Source organism: Vombatus ursinus, unplaced genomic scaffold (genome assembly GCF_900497805.2).
Source record: "Vombatus ursinus unplaced genomic scaffold, bare-nosed wombat genome assembly UNPS02014811.1, whole genome shotgun sequence".
Classification (NCBI taxonomy): domain Eukaryota; kingdom Metazoa; phylum Chordata; class Mammalia; order Diprotodontia; family Vombatidae; genus Vombatus; species Vombatus ursinus.
In genome coordinates, this window is record NW_020954589.1 from 14,850,051 (window position 1) to 14,867,192 (window position 17,142).

Genomic DNA, 17,142 nt, shown 5'->3' on the forward strand with positions numbered 1-17,142 from the left:
ATAGCAAGAGAGGATAGAAACAACCCTATATTTAATGCCTACTATGTGCCAGGTACTGTGCTAAGTGCTTTACAAATACTATCTCATTTGATTCTCACAATAACCGTGGGAGGTGGATGCTGTTATTATCACCATTTTACAGTTGAGGAAACTGAGGCAAAGAGAGGTTAAATGACTTACCCAGAGTAAGTGTCTGAGGCTGGATTTAAACTCCAGTCTTCCTGATTCCAGGCCCACCACACACCCTGTGATCACACAATCATGGGTTCAGAGAATTTTAGTTCTTGTTCTGGAAGGGACTTGAGGACATTAAGTTCACTCCCCTAATTTTATAGTTGAGGAAACTGAGGCCCAGAAGAGAGATAGAGAGCCTCCCTCCCTCTTCCTGTTGCAGTGTGAAAAGCACCCAAGGCTTCTCAACAGTGTGCCATAATGGATAAGGGCACTGTATTTGAAGTTAAGGAGACCTGCATTCAAATCCTGCTTCAGACACTTACCGGCAGTGTGACTCTGGGCAAGTCATTTCCTCATCTGTAAAATGAGAGAGAGTAGATTTCATAGACTCTAAGCTCCTCCATTCTGTCTCTAGTCCTATGACCCCCTGATCCTATGTTCTGGAGACCCAGTCATAGAGGTACCAAGGAATCTAGGTTACATCACAAATAGAGAGCTGGACTTGGAATTAGGAAGACCTGAATTAGATTCCTGACTCAGACAATTACTAGTTATTTGACCCAGGATAAGGCACTTCAGCCTCATTTTCCTCATCTGTAAAATGAGGACAATAATACCACTTCCTTCATAGGATGTTATGAGATCATACATGAAAAGCACTTCTAAAACTTAAAAGAACTATATGTGAGCTATTAAGTATCCTCGTGTTCTTTTCTGAAATAATGTTTCCCCTTACCACCATTACCTGCTACCTCCCACCCTTGACCTTTCTTTTTTGGCCAAGCAGAGCAAGGAGATGGGACGGGGTAGGTGTTTGGGATGTGCCTAGAAAGAGGTCAAGCACAGACCTGATGGGACTCTCAAATCTCCCCCTGTATAAACTATCTGTTCAACTCTGAAAATTATCACATAGCATTTCCTATTGTAGTTACTGGTATAAAGGTCTTGTCAGTCATTCAACAAGCATTTATTAAGCACTTACTGTGTTACAGGCTCTGTGAGAAGTATTAGGGTTACAAGAAAGGCAAAAAACAGTCACTTCCCTCAAGGAGCTCACATAGGGGGGTGGGGGAGATGACATTTAATTACTAAGTACATACAAGACATATACAGTATAAATGGAAAGTAATCTCAGAGGCAAGGTACTAGCAGAACTAGAACTTGGAAAGGCCTTGCAGAATGTGGGATTTGACCTGAGTTTTGAAAACAGCCAGGTAATGGAGAGTTAGGAGGGAGCTAGAGTGAAGTTATGGAAGGTAGCTGGTGAAAAGACTCAGTAGAGAGACTAGTGGGCCTGCAGTCAGGAAGACCTGAGTTCAGATCTGACCTCAGACACTTAGTAGCTGCGTGACCCTGGGCAAGTCACTTAACTCTGTTTGCCTCAGTTTCCTCATCTGTAAAATGAGCTGGAGAAGGAAATGCCAAACCATTCCAGTATTTTTTACCAAGAAAACCCCAAATTCAGTCACAGAGGGTCATACATGACTGGAACAACTGAACAACAACAAAAGGGTGAAGGTATGGAGTTGGAGAAACAGGGTGTCGATTTTGAGAAAAACCATTGTTACTTATGGAGTATCTGAAGGGTAGTAAAGAAGACCGGAAATATAGGAAGCAACCTGGTTGCGAAGGCTTTTAAATGCCAAATGCAAGAGTTTCTATTTGATCCTGTAGGTAATAGGGAGTCACTGAAGTTTATGGGGTAGGAAAATTACTTTGGTCTCAAAGTGTACTATAAGTGCTTAGAGGGCATAGTGAAGAATATACCTTTTTGTACAAAGGCAGCTAGTATAGTGAATAGCGTGCTAGATTTGGAGTCAAGAAGGACCTGACATTTGCTAGTCATGTGACTACAGGTAAGTCATTTAACTGTAAAGTGCCTCAGTTTCCTTATCTGGAAAATGAGGTTAATAATAGCTGTATCTCCCATCTCACTGGGTTGTTCTGAGGGTTAATTAAGATAATGTATGGAAGTCACTTTGCAAACTTTAAAAATGATGGTGTGGTCCAATCCTTACCAGTATCATCATCATCATCATCATCATTACCTTCCTCAGCCCCTAGGCCATCAGAGCTGTTGAATGATTAATTGGCTTCACTAAGTTAGAGGTCAAACTCTGCTCCCAAGCAAAACTCCTGTTACACAGTCATCAACTGAGAACTAGAAAATAATATAGAAATCATCTCATCCTTAGAGATGAGTTTACAGAAAACTTGGAAGCTGAGCCACAGAGGTTGAAGCAACTTGCACACGGTCATAGTTAGCATAGTGACCATAGCTGGCCTTGGAGAAAAGATGAGAAAGCTGCACCTGCCTCCCTTCTCTTCAGAGATGTGGAGTCCCGCCTATGCTGTCAGGTATGGCTGGTGTTTATGCCACAGCTGCCTCTCATTTGTCCTTTTCATTCTTCCCAAGTTCAAACTAGCAGAGAGAATGATGGACTTGGAGTCAAGAAGAAAGGATGGAGGGAGGAAATGAACATTTATTAAATGTGTTCTATGAGCCAGGTTCTGTGCTGAGCACTGGGGAAACAAATGGTCTAATATGGAAATTGTTGTTGTTTTCAAAGAGGACCAATGACATTATGGGGTGCTGTCTTGACTCATGTGTGAATTGGATTTAAGTGAGGCAGAGTTGCACTAAGTCATTATCAGTCTCATTCTCTCTTCCAGAGTCATCGGAGTTCAGTGGCAAGACAAAAAGTCAGGTTGACTGGCGACGGCTTGGGATACAATGGATAACCCTGGGGTCTTCCATATCTGACCAAGTTCTAAGTGCTCCACAGTACCTGCTTCAGCCACCTTTATGGCTGTTTCAACAAATTCTTCTCTTCTGCTCATTCTGCCAGGGGAAGTCTTCACATGCATGGGGTAGACACTCCCTTAACTCACCGATGGGTTTAAGGCCCATCAGTTACCCTCAAACTGGTTTAGCCCATCTGCCAAGATGGGTTTAGCAGGGTGTGACCACTGCAGATGCTACAGTTTCTTGGAACCACAGGGGAGAGTTGAGTGCCAGGCAGACACCAAAGGTGGATGAGCAGTCCTGAAAAGGTCTCGGCAAGCCCTCGCACCAGAAATGCTAATTCTCGTTCAACATTCCTAATATGGAATATGCTTTGCATGACTGTATGTGTACAATCTGTGTCAAAGTGCTTGCCTTCTCAAGGCGGGGTGAAGGGAGAGAAGGAGAGAATTTGGAACTCAAAGATTATTTTAAAAAAGAATAATAAAAATCGTTTTTATATGTAATTGAGAAAAAACAAAATAACATTCTTTAAAAAAACAAATATAAGCAAAAAAGAGTCTGTTTATCTTCATGTTTCTCTCTCTCTCTCTCCCCATCCTCTCCCTTCCTCCCTCCCTCCCTCCCTCCCCCCACTCTCTACTTTCTCTCCTTCTCTCTATTCTCTCTCCCTCCAGCTGAGCTGGAGGTTTGTCTATCCTCAAGGAATTTACATTCTAATTTTTATAACACATAATAGGGAGCTGGAAGAGGAGTGGAAGAGTCATAGTTTGAAGTTCAGAAACCAAAACAAGGCCAAGTGGAGAATAAAGCCCAGTTTGGGCCCATCCACAAAAATGGAGCCTCCAGGAAGAATTCACCAAGAGGAGAAAAGGGGAAGCTTTACAGAAGGATATTCCAGATGGAGGAGGATCCAGATAGATACTGAGGGATGTTCCAGGATAAAACAGCATGACTTGGAAGTATGGGAGCCAGGAACGGGGCCAAAACTGGCATCTGACTCTTCCTCACACAGCCCATTGTTTTCAATAAAACAAAGAACAGAGCATTCCTCTCACATTATAGGCATTTGTGAAGAAACTACTAGGTACTCAGGAGATCAACTAGAGTCGTGTCCCAGCATTTCCAGGGTGAGAATGGGCAAATCCCTTCATCCTGTTGAGCCTTTTTCCTTATTTGTAAAAGGGAGATAATGATGCCTGAGGAGATTGTCATGAGGCAGATCATTACAAACCTTAAAGTATAGCATCAATATGAATTGTTATTGTTACTATTACCCCGAGCAATTGGAGAAAAAGGCCATGAAGCCTGAGGCAGAGAAGGTCAGAGCCAGAAAGCCAAGGGGACTGACATAGACACAAAGATAGAAAGAGAGGAGAAGAGGAGAAAGAGAGAGACAGAGACATAGACAGAGACAAAGAGACAGAGAGAGACAGAGAGACAAAGAAGAGAGACAGACAGAGACAAAGAGAGAGAAGAGACAGAGACAGAGATACAGAGATAGAGACAGAGAGACAAAGAAAGAGAGACACACAGAAACAGAGACAGAGATAGACAGAGAGAAGAGAGACCGAGACAGAGAAAGAGAGAAACAGAGACAAAGAGACACACACACAGGCAGAGACAGAGAGAAGAGAGGGAGAGAAAGGAGAGATAGACAGAGAGAGAAAGAGAGAGAGAGAGAGAGAGAGAGACAAACATAAACAGAGACAGAAAGTGCAAGACAGTGCAAGACAGAATCAGAGAGAGGCTCCCCGTCTGTAAAAAAAGAGGATTCCTTCCAGCTCCGACATTGTGTTCTGTGTGTCTATGGCTTGCTATGTTGGGCTGGCATGCAAGCTGAGCTGGAGGTTTGTCTCAGCTGTGGGGAAGCCTCCCACTGTCAGAATCCTGTGCTCAGCTCTGGGGAGTTGGAGGTATAGATGACTGGATTCATGTGAAAGAGGAAACTCAGCAACTTTTGGCCCTGAACTCAGGGTAATTTACCGGGGGCAGGGTCTCCAAGGAAGAGAGAGGATGAGAGCAAGACCTCACCAAAACACTGGCAACCATCCCTCTACTCCAGGCCAGACCACAGAATTTGAACAGCTAGGGGATTATAAACAGTGGCTTGTTCTCCCTCAGTTTGCCCTAGGGTTAAGCGTTGCTCAGTTGATTCTTCACGGCCCCATTTGGGGTTTTCTTGGCAAGGACACTAGAGCAGTTTGCTATCTCCTTCCCCCGCTCCTTTTACAGATGAGGAAACTGAGGCAAACAGGGTGAAGTGACTTCTCCAGGGTCACACAGCTAGGAAGTGTCTGAGTCCAGATTTGAACTCAGGAAGATGAGCCATTCTGACCTCAGGTCCAGCACTCTATCCACTGTGCCACACAGCTACCCTGAAGTTAAGTAGGGGACAGCAGCAATCCCAGCTTGATCAGTAAAGGAAGATGATTTTTCTCATCATGGCCAATGAGGCGAAGGAGACCCAGGAAAATGAGAAGAAGTGTGTACTACTGCCCCACTTCCAGGGCAAGCCTTATTTATTTCACCATATCAACTGCTGTTTGTTGTTATCCTCCTGGTTACGAAGTGTCCCATCTCTGCACTCCCATCCCTTCTCTCCTATCGCACTTCCTAGACAACCTCTATGGCCCATATGGATGTCTGAGGGGGAGAATCAAGCTGTGGGTCTGCTACGTTGTGCAATGGATGAAGCACTATTCCTGGAGTCAGGAAGACTCCTCTTCCTGAGTTCAAATGTGGCCTCAGACACTTACTAGCTGTGTGACCCTAGGCAAGTCACTTAACCCTGCTTGCCTCAGTTTCCTCATCTGGAAAATGAGCCGGAGAAGGAAATGGCAAACCACTCCAGTATCTTTGCCAACAAAACCTCAAATGGGATCACGGAGATTCGGACGTGACTAAATAACAACAAAAGAGTGCTATGAGGAGTCCTTGTTTTTCTCCTTCCCAACCCAAGCTCACCAGTTGGCACATGATCCAAGAGTTAGGAAATGGTCCAAACGATCCCTGGAGGCCCTCTCTAGAGTCTGTTCCTCCCTGGAGGGGATCTGCTAGAAGGTAAGGAGTGGAATGTGCTGAAGTCTCTGTAGCTCTGGTAGCATGACCAATGTTCCTGGCCACCATCCCTTCCTCTTGTCCTCCCCATTTCCCCTCATTCATTTTCCAAGTTTTTCGTGTCCCTTCCTATCTCTCCCGACTAAGAGACGTGATAAAATCTCCCCTTACCCCCAACCAGTACAGTAGTCCTATTTGATTCTCGGGCTCATATGAAGCAATGTCTCTGTCACCCTCATTTTTTGGTTTCTGTCTCTTTTTACAATAATAATAATAGTAGCTAGCATTATAGAGAGCTTTACATATGTTAACTCATTTGGTCTTCACAACCCTCAGTAGTTAAGTGCTATTATTATACCCATTTTACAGATGGGGAAAAGGAAGCTGGGAGATTTGCCTAGAGTTACACAAGTAGTAAATGTCTGAGGCAGGAATCAAACTCATGTCTTCAGGAGCAGAGTATCCACGGTACCACTTAGCTGACTTTCTCTCTCTCTCTCTCTTTCTGTCTGTTTCTGTCTCTGTCTCTCTCTCTGTCCCTGTGTGTGTCTGTTTCTCTGTCTCTCTGTCTCTATCTGTGTGTCTGTGAGTCTATGTGTCTGTCTGTCTCTGTCTTTCTCTTTCTCTGTCTGTTTCTGTCTCTGTCTTTCTGTCTCTGTCTCTGTGTGTGTCTGTGTGTCTGTCTGTCTCTGTCTCTGTATGTGTGTCTGTTTCTCTCTGTCTCTCTCTGTATCTGTGTGTCTGTTTGTGTGTCTGTCTGTCTCTGTTTCTGTCTCTGTCTCTGTCTTTCTCTGTGTCTGTGTCTATCTGTCTGTCTCTCTCTCTCCCTCAACTCACTCTCTCTCTCTCTCTCTCTCTCTCTCTCTCTCTCTCTCTCTCTCTCTCTCTCTCTCTCTCTCCCCTCTCTTTCTCCCCCATTCTAAGGCCCTCCAGGAGACAGGCACAAAGGGTTCATTGGTCTGTGATTCTGCCTGATTTTTGCATTTGTGTCCATCTCTCTGTGTTTCTTCCTGACTGTGCCCCTCCCCGTACCCTATCTCTTTTCTTTTTCTGAGTCTCTCAGATTCTTTTAGAAAATTTAAATTTCTAGTGAGATCTTTTGTTTTTACATCAGCTTCATTTCCCAATATAGCTCTTCCTCTGTCTCATTCTCTATCTCTTTCCTTCTTTTGGTCTCTTTCTGCCCCTATAGCTGTCCCTTTTCCTTTGTTTTACTGTCTGTGTCTCTTCGTGTCTTTCCTTTTGTTCTGTCTTTCTGGCTGACTTTGTTTCTGCTTCTGTTTCTGTCTCGGTCTCCATGTCTCTTTCTCTGTTCTTCTTTCTACTGCTCATCATGTCTTTGACTTTCTTCTCTCACTGTGCCTGTCTCCCATATCTGTCTTTCTGTGTCTATGTGCCTGTCTGCCAATCTGTCTGTCTGCCTGCCTGTCTGTCTCTATCCTTGTCTCTCTCTTTTGTCTCCACGTTTTCTATAAGTCTTACGTCCTATTTCTTTCTCCTTGTCCCTATCCCGTCCTTGCAATCTGTCTGGCTTCATTCCTAGACTCCCAGGGAGTGGGGGAGAAGCTGCTGGAGGTTGGGAGGCACCTTTCCCAGTGATCTCTTCTTCTGGATGCTGCTGGAACTAGTCAAACCTCCCACTTCCCTCCCCACTGCTGGCCGGGCCAGGAGCCAGGCGCCGAGCTTGGCCCTGCCCCTCCCTGGCACGCTGCCTACCACACACACTCTGCTACTCAATGCACTGGCAGGCACGGGTTTCATTCCCACATCTGACACCCTGAGCCGCAGCCTGAGCGTTGGCCCCTGCTCTCCCGCCAGCCCACCCCACTCCCAAGGTTTGTTGCCAAATATCTCGCCTCCTCACCCTGGCTGCCCACCCTTAGTACTCCCCTTGTCTGATTGGGGGCAGACAGAAACCCCTCTCCCCACCATTCGACTCAGGCTATCATCCTGCCATCAGATTAGGTCAAGCCTTCTATGCCCCATCTCTGCCTTTCCACCTCCAAGAGACTCCCAGCCCTGGCTTGGTCTGCCTGTCGCCTGCCCGCCTTGCCTGCCCATCTGTTTGGCTGTCTAACTAGCTATTTGTTTCTCTCACTCTCGAGGGAGGAGTAGCTTACATTATTTTACATGTATTTTCCTATTTGAAGGAGCTGGTGCAAGTGTAGATCCTTATCTTACACATGAGGAAATAGGCTCAGAGAGTCACTTGCCCCTGATTCCTAGGCACAGGAAAAGAGCTGTCTCTCCATCAGGCCTTTGATAACGTCCACCAACTCTTCACTAGGTGGCTGAGCACCAAGGGGATAAAGGGTTCACAATGTTTGATCAGATCCCTTTAATTTCTTCCCTCTAGTGAAATCAAACCCCACTCCTCAGACCACCCTCCACCTCTTAGAATACTTGATTTCCTTCAAGACTCAAGTGAAGCACTGCATCCTACATGAAGCCTTTCCCAATCCCCTAACTAGTCTTTCCAAGACACCTTTTATCTATTTTGTGTGTGTATCTACGATTTATCGATCTATCCACAGACATATATAAACATATACATATACATACATGTTCTCTCTCCTGATAGACTCTCCCATGCCTACTGCAAAGCCTGGCCCAATATAGGCACTTGATAAATGTTTATTGATTGATCGATTGATTGGTGAAAGGGAGCTAGGTGTGCTAAGCCTGGAGTCAGGAATACCTGAGACCTGAATTCAAATCCAGTCTCAAAAACTTATTAACTATGTGCAAGTCACTCACCCTCTGTCTGCCTCAGTTTCCTCAACTGTAAAATGGCGATAGTAACAATTACATTTCAGAACTGTGACATTTGTTAAGTGCTTAGCACAATGCCTGGCACATAGTAGGTGCTTTATAAATGCTTGTGATGCTTTCCCCCCTCCCCTTCCTCCAAACATATGGGAGATAAGGCAAGCTGTAGCAAGAGAGACCTAGGTTGCATCTAAAGGATTCCCTGCCAAGGAATGAGGCAATTGAGACATTGGTTTGGGGAAGTAAGAGAGACTGTGAAAGTCTCCTCCTGTCTTTCCCAGAAGAACTTTAAGAACGGGAAGAATTCCAAGCTCTCCATCACTTTCCCCCAAGGATGCTTTGGGCCAGATGTAGGGAATTAGGCTCAGTGAGCTCTGGAAGGGCTATTAAGAAACTGTTTCTTTAAGATCATTGTTGGCAGAGTAGGGCTGTCTGAATCGAGAAAGCGAGAGCGAGAGAGAGAGAGAGAGAGAGAGAGAGAGAGAGAGAGAGAGAGAGAGCGAGAGAGCGAGAGCGAGAGAGAGCGAGAGAGAGAGAAAGAGATGGAGTCTTAGGACCCAAAGGACAAGCTTTCCCTAAATTTCTTCCTCCCACCTGGGCCCAGTAAGGGACATCATCCTTGATGCCTGATAACAGAGAAGAGAAAGTGGAAGCTGAGCTAGGAGATTTGCCTGAGAGCTGTTGAATCAAAAGACCCAGAGTCCTGTCCAGCTCTCCTTTCCCACTCCCTTCCCCTGTCCTAAGATAGGGAAGATGTTTGTTTCACATACTTGGAGTTTATTAAACGCAATGCCTAATTAAAAGTGCCTTTTCCTTAATGAGAAAGAGGCAAAGAGCTGGGAGTGCTTGAGGTGGGGCTGAGGGGTTGTAGCTAATGAGGTGAGCCTAGCTAACAAGGTTGCAGAAGCAGGGTCTCTAAGCTGTTCTTAGCGCTCTTGTGTCCCTTTTCTGAAATCCAAGACTTGCTTTCTCCCCCTTGCTCACTTGGCCCATTCCCTTTCCTGTTCTCTCCCCCTCTGTACCCTCACTGCTGACACCCTCCCTCTGAGATTGTGCCTTTCATTTACACTGTATATATCTTACACTTACATAGTTGTTTGAATGTTGTCTTACCCATTAGAATGTAAGCTTCTTGAGGGCAGAAATTGTGTATTTGCTCTTCTTTGTATCCCTTGCACTAAGTACAGTGCCTGGCATAGGGTATCACTTAATAAATCCTTGTTAACTGACCGGCTAGCTGGCTTTGGAAAGTCATGCTCCTTCCATCCTTTTTTTATTATTTTATTTTTTTTCTATCCTTCTAAGGCTCACAAATAACCTCCTTTGGGAAGCCATGGTCTATTCTGATAACCTTTGTCTATACTCCCTTAATGGATTATATAAAGTGGAGATCTAAACCACCCCACCCTGTTCTTATCCCCATAACTTAAGTGGGTGAGAATAAATCTCAATCAAGCAATCAAAACCTCTATCTGCCTCTGTTTCCTCAACTTTAAATGGAGGATAGTAATAGCACCTATCTTCCAGGATAGTTGTAAGGATCAAATAAGATACTATTTGTAAGGTCCTCTCCAGATCTGAAATACTACAACCCTAGAAATGTTTTAAATGGGAGATACTTTCCTAGATGGCCAAAATTCAGACTATGAAAGTTCAAAATATGGCCTTTTGGAGAACTGACATGGAAAATCTGGGGCTGAACAGAATCAGTCAGGAAAACGAGAGCCGAGTTGGAAGGCCCCCCTTGGGCCTCAGGAAGGAGACAGGTGCTGTGTCTGCTCCTACCACCTGTGAGGAGGCAGAACCATGCAAATGGAAAGGAATAAGTTATAATATGGGGCAGCTGGGTGGCACAGTGGATAGAGCGCCAGGCCTGGCATCAGGAAAACACATTCCTGAATACAAATCTGACCTCAGACACTTCCTCACTGTATGACCCTGGGCAAGTCACTAGACCCAGTTTGCCTCAGTTTCCTCATCTGTAAAATGAGCTGGAGAAGGAAATGGCAAGCCATTCCAGTATCTCTGCCGAGAAAATCCCAAATGGGGTCATGAAGAGTCAGACATGACTGCAAATGACTCAACAACAAAACAAATAACTTTGAAAGGCATAAGACCTATGATCAATGTAAAAACTATGTACAAATAGTGAATGAATTACGAAACAATCTATCCATGACCCAGAGGTAAGGGATTTAGGGGTAGAACATATATACATATATAAATATATATATATATGTATATATATATATATAATACACACACTCATATATACACATACACACATATATACATAAATGCATACATAGATACACACATAGATACATGTATACATGCATACAATATGTATATATATATGTGTGTGTGTGTCTATGTACATAAAATTAAATATATACATATATGTATACAACCATTGAGGAAACTTGTTTTGCTGGACTTCGCATATTTATCACAAGAAAATTATTTTTATTTCCTTTTCTTTTCCAAGGGGGTGGTAGGTGGGAGGGGGAGAAAATATATTTTTGTTCATTTTTTTAAAGTAGAGAAGTGGAGAGTTGCTACAGATAGGAAGGCACTTTCAGGTGAAATCAGTGTATTATTAGGTTTGCTAAACTGACTTTGTTACAAACACTCTCACAAAGTGGGAGCAATATGTACATGTAAAGGAAAAACAAAATACAATAATAAACCTTCTTTAAAAAGAAAGGATAATTGATAGGAACAATCAGTTGCATTGGGAATGGTGGAGGTATTTGTTTGTAGGTTGCTAATTTGGCTTGGCAAGAAAGTAAGGGCTACATCCCAAGCCCAGTGGATTTTGCAAACCCCTGAGGGGTTTCTTGGTCAAGGATGAGTTGGTCTAGATATTTTCTGAGGTCCCCTCTGACTGAGATTCTGCCATCCTGTGAAACCCTCCATGCCTTCTTTATGTGGTCTTCATGAATTGCTGTGGCCAGAAGAAAGTCTTCACCTGGTGATGCTGGTGGTAACTAGAAGCTATATGCATTAGGTACATCAGGGATGCATCCAGGTGATCCATCCATCAGTCAATCAAGAAGCAATTATTGGGTTGGGATAGAGATTGGACCAATAATTTCACTGATATAGGGAACTCTTCACCAATCAATGAAGGCCACACCCTTTCTCTGCAATTTATAGTCTTGAGAGTTGCCAAGAGCAGTGGTATCAGACTCGAAAAGAAATGAGCCATTAAATGGTACATTAGGATCCCAGTGACTTAGAAAACTATATATTAAAATTATCTGTAGTCTATTGTTCTATTGTTGGGGCAGGTAGGTGCTTCCATAGTGCACAGAGCGTTGGGTGCATCGTCAGAAAGACCCATTTTGCTGAGTTCAAATCCAGCCTTATACACTTACTAGCTGTGTGACCCTGGTTAAGTTACTCAACCCTGTTTGCCTCAGTTTCCTCATCTGTAAAATAAGCTGGAGAAGGAAATGGCAAACCACTCCAGCATCTTTGCAAAAAAAAAAAAAACAAAACCCTACAAATGGGGTCATGAAGAGTAGGACTTGCCTGAACAACAACATCATATTTTAATTTATTGTATTGGAGTTACATTTTAATCTAGTTCCTCAGTACTGGAGAGCATTGCTCTGGCCTAGAGCTCTGAGAGGTTGTGATTTGCCTGGGGTTGTTTTTGCCAATCAGGAAATAAATTTTATTTTTAGTCTGTTTTGCCTTTATTCTGTTTTGGAGACTGGGTCTTCCTATCTCCCCCAGGCTGGAGGTGCATCAGCCCCTCGTGGGCAGATCCCAGTACTGATCAGAATGGAAATTTTTACCTGCTCCATTTTTCTGCCTGGGCCAGGTCACTCCTCCTTAGGCACTCCTCTACCCCTACCCCCATATCCCAGGGAGTCAGTGTACTGGTGTTATGCTTAACTTGGACATTTAATGGACTTTTAGCCCTGTTGTAGCTCAGAACTCTTGACCCCAAGCAACCAACCAGCCTCAGCCGTCCCCAGGAGCTAGAATTATCAACGTGTGACGTGCCTGCCAGAAAAAAATTATTTTCAATCACAAATTCATATCTACAATCTTTAAAAGTATAAATTGTAAGTAACTTGAACATACAGGTAACATTTTATAATGATAGACTACAATTTCACAAAAAATTGTAAGCATTTTGCACACTCATTAGTTTTTTCTCTCTCTCTCTGTCTTTCTCTCTCTCTCTGGCAAAGTGTTCTTTTGATGACATATAAATTAAGGAATAGATGACTAGAGCAAACAACTTCCAGATAATACATAAAGGGCTTGGATTTTTCTTCTCATAAACATGTTAAAAGAAAAAAAAAGAATCAATAAAAAATGTCTTGCAGGTCAGCTCTACATACATACCTGGGCATCAAGATAATCTTGAAGATTCTTTGAATGTCAAACATAAAACATAGGTTCCTTAAGAGTTTATAGCCCTCCACAAAATGAATTAGGGGTGATTTATGGGCAGCTATATCTTCCATGGGATAACAGGGGCCAGAGCATAAGAGCTATTGTTGATGGAGCAATTTACATAATTAGGGAGTACAGTTGACATGGTCAGCTAGGTGGTGCAGTAGATAGAGCACTGCACCTGGAATCTGGAATCAGGAAAACTTGTCTTCTTGAGTTCAAATCTGGCCTCAGACACTTAGTAGCTGTATGACCCTGGGCAAGTCACTTCATCTTGTTTGCCTCAGTTTCCTCATCTGTAAAATGAGCTGGAAAAGGAAATGGCAAACCACTCCAGTATCTTTGCCAAGAAAACTCCAAATGGGGTCACAAGGAGTTGGACACAACTGGACAACAACAACAACAAAAGCAGTTGACATTGTCCCACTTTGGGGTACATATGCATTTCTTCTAAGCATTCACTAAGTTCCAGGCACTGTACTAGGTATTGGGGGTACAAAGACAAATTTGACAGTTTCCTGCCCTTAAGGAACTCATAGTCAGTCTATCATTAAAGTAAAGGCCCCAGATTCCTAATGGAAAGAAACCTGTTTCCAGACTATTAAAAGATTCTTGCTTCACAAGGGTCTTTTGAGAAAGCAAACATCTGACTAGCATCCAGAGTGAATAACTTAATGATATTAGAATAGCTGGGCAAGGATTAGAAACTTTCCTGTGGAGATTAGCTTGGATACCTTCAAAATGCAGGAAGTATGTATGATATACCACAAAATTACTTGGATCCAGTCAACATTATTTGGAGAATACTATTTGCCTATTTCTCTGCACTTGTGAAATGCTTAGTAAATACTTTTAGGTCTTTTCCACTGCTCCATTAGTCTCAAAATGTACCAATGTCTTGTCTAAGACATTATCTCTTTCTTTTCTCCCATCATCACACTGTCCTATGTCAGGAACACCCAGCCTAGCCTGGGAAAATGTCCCCCTAAGTTCTACCAAGGTGTCCCAGAACCTTTCTTACAATGTAGAACATTCCCCTCTGGAACCCTACCCCCTTATGCTCAAGACAAATAGGAATTGCTGTCCTGTGACAGTAGGAGCCAGAGGCATGAATGGTTAGCTGGGCTATGTGGTCCTCTTTAGGGCTGGGCCTTTTGACTTAAACCAAAGGGAAGAGTGAAGGAGAAGAGAAAGCCCTGTTATAGTAACAACAGGATTAGATTTAATGTCAGGTGACCAGGGTTCAAATCCTAGTTTTGCCATTTACTACCTATTTGACCTTGGTTAAGTCACTTACCCTCTATGGTTTTCAGCCTCTTCATCTGTAAAGTGAGGGGGTTGTGCCAGATGATCACCAAGGTCTTTCCAGTTCCAGATCTAATGATCCTAAAGCATCCTTAATTCAAGGTTAGGAATGAGGAGTAGAGAGCCTATGAAGGGAACTGAAGGTTTCTTTTTTCAATGTTATTGATACATTTTGGTTTGATGTAACTTTCATTTTTGGATGTATACCCACCCAGTGAAACATTGCTTGTAACAGAGAATTTTTAAAAGAGAGCAAAAAATAGTACTACAAAAGCAATCAAAATATCAACAGTCTGACAGTAAACGCCGTGTTTCACACCCATAGTCCCCCACCTTTGCCAAGAAGAGAGGGAGGTATATTTTCTCTTCTTTGAGACCAAACTTGATCATTATAATTACATGGCATTCATTTTCTATTTTTTTATTATTGTTGTTATTCATTGCAGTCACATTGCTATAAGAATTCATGAATTTGACCAGCTAGGCCTCCAATAGCTGCCAAGGTCCTCCATGGATTAGAATAGAAAACATTTATCACATAAAATTTGAAAGAGTTTTGCACAAACAAAGCCAATGCAGCTAAAATTAGAAGGGAAGCAATTAGCTGGGAAAACTCTATATAAGTTTCTCTGGTAAAGGTCTATTTTCCAAGATATATAAGGAATTGGTTCAAATTTATAAGAAAAATAGCCATTCCCCGATTGATAATCAAAGGACACAAATGGGAAGTTTTCAAAGAAAGAAATCTAAGTTATCAACAGCCATATTTTTTAAATGCACCAAATCTCTAAATAATTAGAGAAATGCAAATTAAAGTAACTCTGTGGTTCCACTTCACACACATCAAATTGGCAAATATGACAAAAAGAGGAAAATAACAACAAGAAGAGGGGGGAAAAAACCTGGGGAAACAGGCATATTGATGCATTGTTTGATAGAGCTCTAAAATGGTCTAGCCATTCAGAAAAGCAATTTGGAACTAGGCTCAAAATGTCACTAGACTGAGCATTCCCTTTTACCCAGCAATAACTCTACTAGGCCTATATCCTCAGAGATCAATGAAAGAAGAAAAAGACCCACGTGTACAAAAATATCTAAAGCACCTCTTTTTATAGTGGCAAAGAACTAGAAGCTAAGGAGGTATCAAATTATGTTGTAACAGAACACAATTGTGCTGTAAGAAATAATAGAATAAAAAAAATGAAAAAAAAAAGAAATAATAGAATGGATGGGTTCAGAGAAACCTGGGAAGACCTGCATGAACTGATGGAAAGTGAAGTGAGCAGAACTAGAGGAACAATTTATGCAATAACAATCTCATAAAGGCAAACAGCTTTGAAAGACTTAAGAACTCTGATCAATGCAATGACCAGCCAAGATTCCTGAGCACTGAGGATTCAACTACTCACTTCCTGACAGTAGCTGATAGATTCAAGAAGAAAAATGAAACATACATTTTTGGACATGGCCACTGTGGGAATTTGTTTTGTTTGACTATGAATACTTGTTACAAGGGTTCTGTTTTTCTTTTAAATTGGAGAGAGGAAGCAGAACCAGAAGAATTTGTACACGGTAACAGCAACATCGTGCAATGATCAACTATGAAAGACTTAGCTCTTCTCAGCAATACAATGATCCAAGACAATTTCAAAAGACTCGTGATGGAAAATGCTGTCCACATCCAGAGAAAGAACTATGGAGTCTGAATGCAGATTGAACCATACTATTTTCACTTTCTTTACTTTTTTGCAGCTTGCTCCTTTTCTTCTGTTTTTCATTCACAGCATGACTAATGTGGAAATATGTTTTTTAAAAAAATTGAAGAGTGGAGGCAGAAAGGAGAAAAAATAAATGCTCGCTAATTAAAAAAAAGAAAATATATAGAAAAAACATTTATTAAGTGCTTACTGTATGCCAAGCATATGAGGAAATATAGCATAGTGTATTGAGAGCTGGCCTTAAAATCAGGAAGACCTGGATTTGAGTCCTGCCTCTGATGGCTGTATGACCTTGGTTAAGTCACTTTAATTCTCAGTACTCTAGGCAACTAGAAAAGGGGCCAATCTGAGTTGATAGGAGTTTCCTCACCTAAGAATTCCCTATACCAGTGAAATCAAAAGATCTAGTCTTTGACCCTTATGCAAAGCCTTTAAGAACTATGCCAAGTGCTAGGACTACAAATAGATATTTCAAAAAAAAAAAGAAAACAATCCCAACTTTCAAAGAGCTCAAGTTCTATTTTGGACTGATCCCTACCACCCCCCCTCCCCCAGATAGGAGAGTCCAGCTACAGGGAGGAGGGAAAGGTTCAATGGTCAGTAGAGTGTATGTAGGGAAGAGAGATCCTGGGGCTCAGGTGTAAGGTGATTCAAAATCAAAGGGGTACCATATTCCTTGGTTTCTTACTGGGTCCTAAACCTGAGGAAAGGTCAGGAGGTGGCCAAGAAGAAATGTGTTGGAATAGGGATGGGGGAAAGAAGAAGGAACCTGCGTCCCTCTCAGCCTAATTGACCAGGCCTTCTTCTCTTCAGCCCCTCAGCTCCCCCTAGAGGGAGATCAGCATCAATGAAGAATCCACTATGCCACAATTAGCCATTTTCTTAAAGAGCCAATGAAACAGCGAGTCACTAAAGAGTTCATGAACTCACGGGCACAAACATCTGGTTGTCATC